Here is a 6000-nt window from a genome sequence, read left to right as displayed (position 1 = left end):
CCTTCAGCCTGTCTGGACCGTTCCCCAAGCCTTCGGCCTGACTGGTACGCCTCCCGGCCTTCAGTCTATCCGGACCGCTCAAAACCGATGTACGTCGCCCTGAACCATTCTTCCCAGGAATCTCTCCCATGCAGTCTGTTCAAGCCCTCTATGGGTTCCGAACTCCCATTCCATTCCCGGAATCCTTTATGTGGCCTAAACCCAGGCCTCACATTGACCAACTACCTTCCCTGAAACCATGGTCTGTTCCCTGCCCCACTTATCTATCGCTTGCTCCCATCATGCCACACTCTCGGCTAACAACACTGATAAATCTAAACAGCTAACCAACCCTGGATACTTGCTGTTTCACCGGAGAATTTTCCAATTCTCCCCACTTAGCGTACCCGCTACTAACTTCCGCTGAAAAACCGGCATAACACGATCGACTTTACTTGATAAAGTTCCCCCCCTCCCTTCTCCTGGAAAAAAACCCTCCGGAGTGAGCAACCTCCACAGGTCACTCCCCCGACATTGCACATCCCGAACTCCAAGGAAGTTCTAATCTCAACTGAACACCTCTCGCGACGTAGCTGCTATTCCAAGCAACGAGATCACATACCTTATCTTTCAACCAAGAATCCTTCTGAACGCTAACCAACTACAACCCTAACTACTTATATTCCCAATCATACTATGAAGCATACGAAAAGAAGCGAACAAATTTACAGTACCACATAATCTGCAAATAATAAGATATCAGAATGGAAACATACCCGCAGCTGCATCCGGCCCTGACCTGACCTCCTCTGTTGTAAGCTGGAAAGCACGTCCCTAAGCCATCGGAGGCTCCGCTCCACCCTCACCTCCACCCGTAATCCTTAAAGGGGCCGGTGCTGGAGCCTGCACCGGTCTAGCAACAAGTTGTGGACAGTTGAACCTCAAGTGTCCAACCTGATAACAATGATAACAGATCCTCATATTCATATAGTATGATATGAATATACCACATCAATTCGTTATGTATGGATGATGAGATTTCATTGATACAGAGCTAATTCCAATAGACTTATTGGAGGGTCTCATTGGCGTGCATCCAGTAGGAATTGAACCTACGAATTCGCCAATTATGAGTTGGGTGCTTTAACCATTCAGCCATGGATGCTTAGCGGGTCATAGTGAATGACCAGATTCCAATTCAAATGGAATCTTTCAACTAAAGCAATCCTGAGCCGGGACCGACTGACGGCAATCTCTCGCATAATGCCCCTCTTTCCCACACTTGCGACACGCACCACCAGACCTACAAACTCCGGCATGACCCTTCCCACACTTCTCACAGGTGCGGCTGCTCTGACCTCTAACCCAAGAGTTAACGGTTTTGGATCGTTTCGACGCCGGCTGCGACTACACCGAGACCTGCCTCTGCTCTCGCAACTGCAACTCCATCTCTAACTCTCGCCGCCTGGTGGCCTCGTGCAGCTCTAACAAGGTATCACACCTCTGTGTGGACACAAACTGCCTGATGTCCCTCTTGAGCATACTCAGATATCGGGACATCTGAGCCTGCTCCGAAGCAAACTCCGGGCAAAACATCGCCCTCTCAGTGAACATCCTGGTGATCTCCGTCACTGACTCTTAATCTTGCTTTAGCTCCAGGAATTCCTGATCCAACCTCTCTCTCTCTCTCTCTCAACCCGTGGAACATAACGAGTGCTGAACATCTCCCGAAACTAATCCCAAGTAACTGCAGCCTGCTGCGCATCCGAATAAGATCCCGTAGTCAACCTCCACCAATCCTTCGCCCCGAGCCTCAAAAGGTTCAAAGCACACCTCACCCTCTGATCCGCAGGGCATGAACACGTGAAGAAACAACCCTCCACATCTGACAACCATCTCATAGCAACGATCGGATCCTGAACTCCATCGAAAGTAAGGGGCTTCGTCTTATCGAAGTCCCGATACTGAAAACCTCGACCGGTTCCTCCCCCTGCCGCTGATACAACCGTTGTAGCTGTCGCGGCAGCCGCCTCCGTAAGAGCTGCATAGCGCTCATCAAAGTACTCAACCATGCAGTCTTGATCGACCTGAATATCTCTGGCAACTCAGCCTGGAACATAGCAACAACCTCATCATACATTATCTCAAGAATCCTGGCATCCAACTCATCCGTACTCATCTGACCAATGACCTCGGGTGGTACTGATCCCTCCTGACCACCCTCTCCTGATCCCGATCCCGAACCAGATCCTGCCCCAAGACATCTCCTAATCGCCATACTAAAAATACACCACAAAATATTAGGCATTCCTCATAATAATCCCGAGAACTAGCTCCCAACAAAACCCTAGGGGTTGTGACTTCCCTAATACGCGTATGGGTCCTATGCTTTCAGTAGTACGGGCCCATACTACCTTCCACACCTACCCATATTTGTATCAAGTATCACCACAACACCCTAACAATAGCATATACAAAATGAACACTCAACCCCCACTCCTAGAGGAGCACCACTATCCCATAACCGACCTACCGGTCTCACGCAACCCTCCCATCCATGAAACTTCCACCAACCCTGCAGCACTAGTGTATGCTAGTCATACATAACGCTGGACCCTATAGACTTTCGAATATCCAATCCTACCCTAAGCTCCTAATCATACAAGAACATAACATAAGGCCAAATCAAATATTCTCAGGCTATAAGATCTTAATTATGTATAACCATGATGCATACACTAAATAACTACAGTAATGATGTCAATTTCATACAAAGGAAACCCTAGGCTAGCAGGCATCATATAATTAGGAAATTCTATCATGCAATTCCTGAAGATCCCTAGCCTAGTACTAGCATGCTATTCTAACATATCACATAATCAAATAACTTGTATGGTATTTTAGGGTCTACTTACTGGCTCTGGCTGATTGTACCCTCTGCATCCTCCTTTACTTACTTCGAAAAACCTTTTGAAAACCATTTTGAAAATCCCTCCTTGATTTGAAACTAGATTCACACGAATGTTCCTCCAATTCACTCAAACCAAGGCTCTGATACCAACTTGTAACACCCATAAAATTCGAGCCAACTTAAAACATTTGATCTCATTCAATAACCATTAAGTTCATACATCATGTTTTCAAAATAGTTTAAACATCAAAGTATCCCCCAGAACCATATCACAAAAATCATAAAACATGAGAAGCGGTACAATCACGCCTTCGCCTTGCCACGATCTCCTGAAGTACCTGAAACAATACACTAAACTGTAAGCCCGAAAGCTTAGTGAGTTACCCCCAAAATACCAACCACACATAAACATACTCATAACATATCACAAATAGAACAGCCATGCACATCGGGTCTACTGTGTGACTGGTCCGCCCGCACCGGGCCTTCAGTCCACCTGGTCCACCCTCCGAGTCTAGCCATGTACATCGATTCTACAGTGTGATTGGTGTAACGCCCATAGATTAGGGCTAGTCAATTTAAGGACAATAAGCATCAAAAATGACTTTTTTATGGAAGATTATTTTGAAGGAATAATCTTAACTAATTTGTAGTATATGTTACAAGGATTCCGTACATATAAAGAACGCCGAAATCCGAGTTATAACGAAGAAGTTATGATCTGCCGAAGTTTCGCGACAGAACCGGCACGACGATGAATGACGTAAAAAGTGAATCTACTTTAGAGCGATATTTAGTCTTAGCGATCTAAACGAAAGTCGTATAGTTTGTTAAACCGTGAGCGTACATAAAAAGAACGTCCAAATCTGACTTCATATGAGGAAGTTATGATTTTTCTAAGTTTCGACTTAACGGTATGCAGCCCGAATACTCGATTTGAGATCGAGCGGTTTTTAGCCAAAACAATCTAAACAAGAATCGAAGATCTTGTTGATAGTAATGCAACGCTAAAGATAGACGAAAACGGACGTCGTATGAAGAAGTTATGAATTTATAACGAAGTTTTCCTGTCCCGGCCTACTAAAATAATATAATAAAAATAAAGTCAAAATTAGCCGACAGAGTCTAAACGAAAGTTGTAGATCGTAGTCTCACCTATGCGTGGATATAAAGAACATTGAAAACGGAGTTCGTATGAGGAAGATATGAATTTTTAAAGTTTATTAAATAATTAAAATATTAAATTTAATTATAAAATCCGATATTATCCAAAGGGGGGGAGTCACCGGGCTTATCCGGGTTACGCCCAGCGTACCTGGATTTACGCCCAACGTAAATCGTGAATCCAGCCCCTATAAAAGGAAGTCGAGGCTGCCGAGTTCATTGCTCCTTTTCTCTTCTTTCTCTCTCGTTTTTGTATCGTTTTTCGTACAAGAAATATCCCGAAGCCCCGGTATCAATCCCGAGACCCGAAGTAAGTCCCGAAGCCCCGAAGATCCCGAGAAGTGCGATTCCCGAGCCGAAGCTCTGCCCGCGAGAAGCCAATTTTTGTGAAGATCTTCCAGATCTATCGAAGAATACTACTTCTACAAGCCGTAGAGTAGTCCGATCATCTTCTGATCAAGTGAGTGTGTGGTCACTTTCTTCTAACACATAAATATTAAGTATTTGCTATGAAATACGTGTTATGTGTTTATATATAAGGTTGTTTATATGTGTGAGTGTATAGTCCCTTTCATAAACACGATTTTAATGCAAGTATCATTTGAATGTATTAAGTATATGTTTTTAGTGAGTGTGTGGTTACTTTCTTCTAACACATAAATATGAAGTATTTGCTAAAAATACATGCTATGTGTTTATGTACTGTTGTTTATTTGAGATAAGTGTGGAATGGGTGTTTTATATGGTTTTTAAATGAGTTAAACTGTATATGTATTTTATATCTACTAATATGTTGGGTAGAACATGGGTAGATGAGATAGTTGGTATGTGATAAAATGATGAGGTATGTAAGATGATTAAAGAATAATATTGGTAGATGCACCAATTAGAGAATGTCATAAAACTAGCAGATGCGCTTAAGAATAATATCGGTAGATGCACCAAGTAGTGAATGTCGTAATCCTGGCAGATGCGCTTATAGGATAATGTCGGTAGATGCGCCAAATAGAGAGTGTCATAATACTAGCAGATGCGCTTATGGGATAATCCTGGCAGATGCGCTTATAGGATAAATGTCGGAAGATGCGCCTAAAAGAGAATGTCATAAACCTGGCAGTCGCGCCTCGTAGTGTTTGACGTAATCCTGGCAGAGGCGCTTGAAGGATGATGTTGGTAGATGCGCCTTATGTAGCAATGTATTTTGTGCCAATTCCTTAGGTAAACCCTTAGAAATGAATGAATGAAGGATAGTTGAATTCTTAGGGTAAAATCCTAAGAAATAAAGGAGATAATGGGGATGGGTAATTTGGTTGATTGCTTGATGGTTGAATATAATAATTATATAATTGTGGGTCGAAAACTCTATATGCTCACCAGGCTCCCAAGCCTGACCCACTCAGTTTTCTTTGCATTACAGGTAATGGCACAAGATTATAAGTTGGTGGACTTGACGAGAGATTTTGGATTATAGGCCAATAGTTATGAATAACTGTTCTAAGGTCTATTTTGTTCTGTTTATGCTTTTGGTTTGTATTGAACATGACATCCCGAGATTTTGTTATATAATGAAAATACATTTCTTTAAAGAAATGCTTTGATAATTTTTATCATATTTTGTTTTGGGAACAAATTCCGCAACTGTTTTCTTTAAAAGATTACTCTGATTTAAAAACAAAGCATAAACAAATCGGTCCTTTCTGGCCGTGAAATTGGGGATGTCATAATTAGTCCGCCCGCACCGGACCTTCAATCCACCTGGTCCACTCTCTGATTCTCCAGTATGACTGGTCCGCCCACACCGGGCCTTTAGTCGGCCTGGTCCACTCTCCGAGCCTCGGCACATCTGGTTCGCCCTCTTGGGGCCTTCAGCTTATTCGGACTGCTCGCTGGGCCTTCGGAATATCCGGTCCGCCCTGGGTATGTTGGCCTACAGCATAAAGCAGGAC

At 43.4% G+C, this 6000-nt stretch overlaps 1 non-coding gene across 1 annotated transcript; it reads right to left on the bottom strand.

Moving 5' to 3' along the window:
• Nucleotides 1-1070: 1070 nt before the first annotated feature.
• TRNAM-CAU (transfer RNA methionine (anticodon CAU)) lies at nucleotides 1071-1144 on the bottom strand. The gene has a single exon. It is a non-coding gene; the product is annotated as a tRNA-Met (tRNA).
• Between the last annotated feature and the right edge of the window lie 4856 nt (nucleotides 1145-6000).

This window comes from Lactuca serriola, chromosome 4 (assembly GCF_051521515.1).
Source record: "Lactuca serriola cultivar US96UC23 chromosome 4, Lser_US96UC23_V15, whole genome shotgun sequence".
In the NCBI taxonomy this organism is placed as follows: Eukaryota; Viridiplantae; Streptophyta; class Magnoliopsida; order Asterales; family Asteraceae; genus Lactuca; species Lactuca serriola.
This window is presented reverse-complemented; position numbering and strand designations above follow the sequence as displayed.